The following is a 7,451-nucleotide window of genomic DNA, read 5'->3' as shown; positions in this document are numbered from 1 at the left end:
CAAAAAAAAAGAAAAAAAAAAGAAAATAAACTTTACAACTTGGTGGGGGGGTGGGGACGAGCGGGGAGGATTGGTTGGGGAGGCAGGGGGTGGATGGGAAGGGATGGGAAGGGGAAACAAAGGATGAGGCTACAATGCTTGATAAGAAATGTACTCATTATCTTGCCCATGTAATTGTAACCCCTCTGTATAGTATTTTCACAATAAAAAGAAAAAGAAAAAAAGTACATTTCTTCAAAGTTAATGTCTGCCATTTTCCCCAAGTCATCCAGAAATAGGCCAAAGGAATATGTTTTAGAGTGGCATATTTTAAGGCCTACAGATCTTTTATTACAAATAATAATCTGATAGTGATTCATTTTTACTGTTTTATTAGTGTGTATCTATGTGCACGTGTGTGTGTGTGTGTGTGTTTTACTGGAGTTTGAACTCATGGCCTCACACTTGCAATGTAATATCTCTACCACTTAAGTCACCCTTCATCTGTTTTGCTTTTGGATTTCCTAATCACCTCACACTTTTATCCAGGCTCCCTCAGAGTGTTATTTTTCCCACCTCTATTTCTCAAGTAGCTAAATTATAGGCATGCAACCCAATGCCCCAACCTTCAACTTTATTATTTACTTAGATTTTCTTACTGTTTGTCTAACCTCCTTTTCCATTCTAGCATGTCATCTAATATATCACATTAAATGTGCTTGTTGTCTCTCCTTCAGCTCCCATGGGCTTTGACATTGCTCACTATTCACCATCCTGTTGGTTGTGAGAAATATCCATTAGTTATTTTGTAGTATGCTTCTTGATTAGGGTGGTACTTAAGTGCATTCTCATGATTATCTTGTGGTTGCACATTTTAGGGAAGGAAAGCAATGATGGGGTTCAGAATTTGTTCTCATAAAGGATGTCTCTTTAGCGTAAGAATTATGTTGCATTATAGTTTTGAAAAATGCAGAGATAGGGGGATCCCTAAGGAGTCACAGCCTTGTAAGAGAGATTTACACTGACAAAGGACATCTCCATTTGGGAGAGTGTCTCCCACTCTGCATTTGGAAGAGAATGGTGGCTAAGTCATCAGGGGCATCTATCACTGGAGAAGGTGCTTGCTTAAACATGCATAATGATTTCTGTGCTTCTTTTAGGTTTACTAAGACTCTTTCACACCTTTCTTTACTTCAGAAAAAGATAGTTGTTATACCAAAGTATAAAGTAACTCTTTGACTTCTAGATATTTGCTCATTTCTCTGTGTATCCCTCATGTATACAGAATGTGCATGTTTTTTGTTTCACTCCTGCTAACCTGTTTTTGTTGTTACAGGAAGTCTCTACTAAGTACTTGAGAAGGGTAGACAAGAACATTATTTTTCTTTCCCTTAGGGTTACAAGGTAAATTCCTCTTCTCTTCTATCTCATCCAAAGTAGCTACTGCTAAAGGTCACATGTCCCAATGTCCTTAACTTTGTTCATACCTAGAAGTGCTTGCCAGCTTTCTTTGTTGTACATTTCCTTTTTCATAACAGTATAACATTCTGCACTGTACATTGTAAGAGAAAGTCACAAAGTGTAGCCTACATTTATGGGATGAATGTTCTACTTCTTGAGGAGAAGGAATCCATATAAATTATTTTAAATTTTTCTGTAAATATGCTTCCTATTCCTCACTCACTCATTCATTTATGCTAGTATAAAACTGTAAACAATTATATTTTGTAACTGAAGTAATGTGCTCTTCTTGAATGTAAAGCCAACAAGCAAAGTCAAAACCACAAAAGAATGGAAAGTGGTTTATTACTTAGAGCACAAGATTACCAGCAAAGAAATAAAGAAACAAAGGAAGCATGAATATTGGGTTGCAGAAAACACACACACACACACACACACACACACACACACACACACACACACACATACACACACATACACACACACCTATTTTTCCAGACAAAGAGGAGATGGTGAATTTGGAGTATCCTACAAAGCAAATCTGACCAGTCACTACAAACATCAAACAAAAAAGTATTAGTAAGAAGCAGAAAATTAATAAGTAGTATATAAGCTATAATGGAACAGGAAGAATGGGGACCTGTGTCTCTATGATACTGACATGAGCTTCAGGTTTAAGTAAGACAGGGAGCGAAAAGTATACATCATTAAGCAGTCTTGGCAAATAGCAGTTGGATGAATTACTATCTTAGGTATGGTTCTGTGAGCTACGAGGGAGGCCTTGCTGACTGTGAGAGCAATTTACTTCCACCATGAGAAGACTGCTTCTGTCCTAAGAAGAACCTGTTTCCATAGATTGTTGTTCAGACATTATCGACCAGGATGATATGGAATGTGGATGATATTTATTGTGATGACCCTGAAAGTCAGAGAATAACTTAGTTGCTCTTAACGTTGAGTGCTTACCCTTGAAAGGGAAGCAGATTTGGCTTTAAAGGAGCCCTTCTTACATAATTAACTTGTTAGCAACACAAGATTAGAGAGAAACCTAAACCAAAGTTTTAACAGTCGGGGAGACAGAGAAAAACGAAAAGCAAAGATGCCAAATATTTATCCTGTTTTTTTGTTATCCAATTTACATCTACATGAACAATGAAAAGTCAGTTGTTTTTTTAGCAAAAGCGGTCTCTAAGTCCTCCTTATAATTCAAGGAAGTACAAGTAAAGCTGGGTACCTGAGCATGCTCAGTTCAAGGCTGTAAATCACATGTTCAAAAAGCAAAGACAGCAGCACATTTTTGAGCATGCTCAGGGGAGGGCTGTAAATCAGTCTCAAGAAAGTCTAAAGAAAGAAATCCACAGACACAAATCCTTGAGGCAGAGAATTTAGAATTCTACTAAGCAAAGTTTACTCTAGCTCACCAAAAAAGAATGAATCAGAATGTCTCTGTGTCCTTGGCTGCTTTCTAGCACATTTCTCCAAAGTGTCTTAGCTGAAACCCAAAGGGGAATAAAACAAAACAAAAACATAAAAACACTTTGAAAGTATGCTAGCACTCAGTCAAAGGGGCAGCAGTTTTCTCCTCTCTGTATGAAAGACTTTACTTATACACAGTTCAAGTGCACACTGTACTTAGCCGCTGATACTAGATCCTCTCTCAGGACTTGTATCCTCTCCCAATGCTTTCTTACCTAGTGCCAATACAAGGTATCCCAGGCTTCATCCAGTAGCTTCCCTGCCATTTTTCTAACACAAGACATTTCTGTGTATTAGAGAAATGGTATTAGAAACCAAGGGTACTGGCTGTGGTTTCATATATAGTATAGACTAGTGTATTATAGACTACCTAAGTGAGGTTTCAAGATGTTAAGGGATTTATTCAATGTCCAAAGATGTCTAGTAGCAAGGCTCATACTCAAAGTAATTTGATGCTGCGTCTGTGACCTTGCTATTCATTCTTGTCTTTCTTTCCCGTAACATTCCAGGGCATGAAAACCTCATGGACATATAGATAAGAAACTCTGCACTTTTGTTCCTAGAGTCTAGCTATTCAAAGTGTCCTGTAGTTGCATGCATTTATATTTAAGCAGGACTTCGAAGCCTTGCCACAAAAAAAAGATAAAAGAGAAAAACAGAGCTATCTTAATAACAGCAATGGAAACAATGAAGGGCCATTTCTTAAACCAAGGTAAGGTTAAAAAAAAAAATCAGTCGAGTCCTTTTATGTTCAGAAAAATCTACCTTTTTTGTTGTTGTTGTTTTGTAACATGGTGTATCACCTCAATGTTCTTTCTCAATTTGTCACATTTTGTTTAGATGTTTAACTTGAAAGCTACAGACCTGATAATGGATATTGAATGCACATTGATAAAGGCAAACAGAAGATACTTTTTTGTTGATAGTCATGGGGCTTGAACTCAGGACACTGTGCCTGAGCACTTTTGACACAAGCCTGGTGCTCTACCACTTTTAGCTACAGCTTCACTTCTGGTTTTCTGCACATAAATTGGAGATAACAGTTTCATGTACTTCCTGCCTGAGCTGGCTTCAAACCTTAATCCTGAGATCTTAGCCTCCTGAGTAACTAGTAATACAAACAACAGCCACAAGCACCTACCAAGAAAAGACATGTAAATAAGATTTGTGAACTACTGTGGTATAATAAGTAATAAAGCATATTGTTCCTTTTAATGGAAATGTGTCTTTGAAGTGTGAATGATTTATCAAAATAGTATATAAAATATTATAAATTAAAATTTCTCTGTTTTCAGAAGTCAAGCATAGTTCACATATTATATTATCATGAAAATGATTGAGCCAGAGTTTATATTTGGTGAGTCAGCAGCTCATTCCAAGCTTAGTGTCTTGAGTTCAGTTCTTGTTTATCTACATGTGCCATGTGCTAGGTATATTTGGCACATTTATAAATAGCTATTGAGTAGTTCTTATTAGGGTTGTTATTTATTATAGAAACTGTTCCATTTATTATGGATAGTACAAAGATGAATAAATCACTTTATTGTTAATAAAATATTATCTGAATGTATATTTTACTGTTAACCACAGCTCCAAGACCAACATAACATGCACAATAAACTTTAAGCAAATAATTTTTCAACAAATTTCTAATCAGTATGGTATTGATTTTTCTGGTAATTGTTTAAGTATTTACATTGTAATTATTCAATAATAAAAATAGTGTTAGAAATATAATTATTTTTACATTTCTGCATTTTCTGTAAATACCTTTGCATTTTTGAAAATCAGTTGTGAGGGACCGGAGGAAGATGGCAGAGGAGAGGCTGGAGGTCAAACAAGCTCTTGCATAGAAAGTAGTTTTAGTGTTCCAGTGAACAGTCCTAGGCTAGAGATTCACACCAAACATGCCATCACAGATAGTCTGGCGCAAGAGGGAAAACAGATCTGCGCACGCGCTGGTAGCCACAGCTTTGGTGGCAGAGGCAGTGGCAGTGGCCATGGCTGCCATACCACCAGAGAGAGTCCAGGGCAAAGGCACCAGACATGACATGTGAGCAGATTCTATCACCATTAGCAAGAACTGACAAGGAGCAGAAATCTTCATCCTGCGGATTGCCGACCAGGGATGGCCCAGAACCAAGAGTCTGGCAAGAGTAGAACCCTGACATCATCACTCCTTCTCACAGAGGAGCAATGGGAAGGCCAACCCTCCTAGACCACCAGAGATCTCAATTGTTGATACTGGCAAAGGGCTGAATAGCTAGCTCCAACTCAGGCCTTGGAAGAAAACAAACAGAGCCATTTAGCAAGACACTGGAAGCTGACCTGACCTGCCAGACCAAGCTCCACGCAGGGGAAGTCACCTCACCCAGACAGAAAAAACTCCACCCTGGGAGGAGTGACTTTCTTCACTGGGTAAACAGAGCCAGAGGCTGCCACTCCCCACTGCAGCCTAGAAAAACAATTGAAACTAAGTAAACATAAACCCTGAGAATGGCTCCAGGCTGGGCTCTGTGAGTGTCTCATGGGCTAGCCCCTCAGGAAAAAGCTATTGATTGCTGATAAGCCTCAACCTTACCCAGAACCTAGCCTCATCACTTCAACTCCAAGCTAAAGGAAACAGCCATCTTTGTCTTTTGTGATACCCAAAGCAGATCTCCCTGCCACTGAACTAGCCTGGGAGAAGGATCACAAAATCTTGGGTAATACAGAGTATTTTACTGCCTGCTCAAACTGACTTAAGAAACAAATCAAGCAACAGGAAATCCAAACACCACAAGCAGACTCCACCAAGAGAATGGTAAAAGACAAAGGGGAGGTCCAAGATCTAGCCCTCCCCCCAAAAAAATCAAAGAACTTTTTCTACCTTTTTTAAAATTTTATTTTTTAACATTGTTTTCTATTATATTTTTTCTTCTCATAATTTTTATTTTAGGTATAGGGGTGTGTGTGTGTGTGTGTGTGTGTGTGTGTGTGTGTACTTTTTTAAAAATCTCTTTTGACCTATTGGTTTTTTTTCTTTTGTTTTCTTTTTCCTTTTCTTTTTTTCTCTTTCTTTTTTACATGACTTAATTGCTGTTCTGTTCATCCCCAGATATATACTCATCATCGATTATTAGACCTTATCCCCCATTGTGTACATTCTTAATCCAGAAATTTATTATTCAATTCACAACCTCTTAGGCTTAATTTCTTTAATGGTAGTATTATCGCTTTATACCTATATAATTTTCAAGTATTCAAATTTTAAGATTTTTTATTTTTCATTTTTTCACGTTTCCTTTTTATCTCACCTTTCCTCTCATCCTATCTTTTTCTTCTCTCAATATCATTTTTTAAACTTATATAATTTTTAAATTTTTCATTTTTTAAATTTAAATTTGTTTTTCCATTTTTCTTTTTCCTTTTGTCTCTCTTCTATCATTCTGTCCAGTCCATTTACCTTCCTTAGCATAAGACTTGGTTAAATTCACTCTCCTACTACCTCTCCACATCACTCTAATCCTATTTTTCACCACAATTCTCTCTAAACCTAATAATTTCTGGTTTGCTGAATCCCCCTTTGATATTCTTAGCCCATTAATCTTTATTGTTTGAGGTTGAATAGATGGTATCTGTTGAACTAGATTGAATCTGCAGCCATTTTGACTGTGCCACTACAGGATTCTGGTTGAAGCTTGACTTAAAATAGTGTTCTAGCAAAAAATTGGTGTACTTTCTTACCAAATGGCCAAAACAAGACAGAAAACATAAGAAAAATCGCAAGTCTGGGAATCTCAACTCCTACACATGATAAGGTGACAGAACAGTTAATGAATAATCCAGAGGAGAGTTCCCAACTAGCTCTACAAACACTGCTGGCAAACATGGTAAATGAAAAGATTGAAAACATACAAAGGACTCTGTATGAGTGTGATAGGGAGAGAGAGGACACAAACCAAAGGTCAATACAGGAAAAGATTGAAAACCTAGAAAGGACTTTGTATGAGCGTGACAGGGAGAGAGAGGAGGCAAACCAAAGGTTAATAAAGGAATATCATGAGCGTGAGGAAGTTACTCAAAAACTAATACAGGAATTGCATGAGCAGCTTGAGAATACTCAAAGAGAAAAGCAGGAATGGTGTGAGCAGGCTGAGAGCACTCACAGAGAACTATAGGAATGGCGACAACATGAGGAAGCTAAGCAAAGAGTCATACAGGAATTGAGAAAGCAGGATGAGAATACACAAAGATCACTAAAGGCATTCATGGAATCCATTAACAAAGAGCTGAAGGAAGTCAGGGAGACCACAAAGGGAATGCTGAATGGAACCCAACAGAAGGAATGGGAGTCCAAGGAAACTATAACCAATCAACTAAGTGATTTGAGAATAAACACTGAACACCAAATTAAGGAAGTAAAGAAGTCCATACAAGATCTAAAACAAAGCTTCAAAAAAGAATTTGAAGCCATTAAAGCTGACCAATTAGAAGGAAAAGAAATAAAAAACAAAGTAGAAAGTCTTGACAGCAGGTTAGACCATGCAGAAGAT

Source organism: Dipodomys ordii, unplaced genomic scaffold, assembly GCF_000151885.1.
Source record: "Dipodomys ordii isolate 6190 unplaced genomic scaffold, Dord_2.0 Scaffold4, whole genome shotgun sequence".
NCBI classification, from domain to species: domain Eukaryota; kingdom Metazoa; phylum Chordata; class Mammalia; order Rodentia; family Heteromyidae; genus Dipodomys; species Dipodomys ordii.
This window is presented reverse-complemented; position numbering follows the sequence as displayed.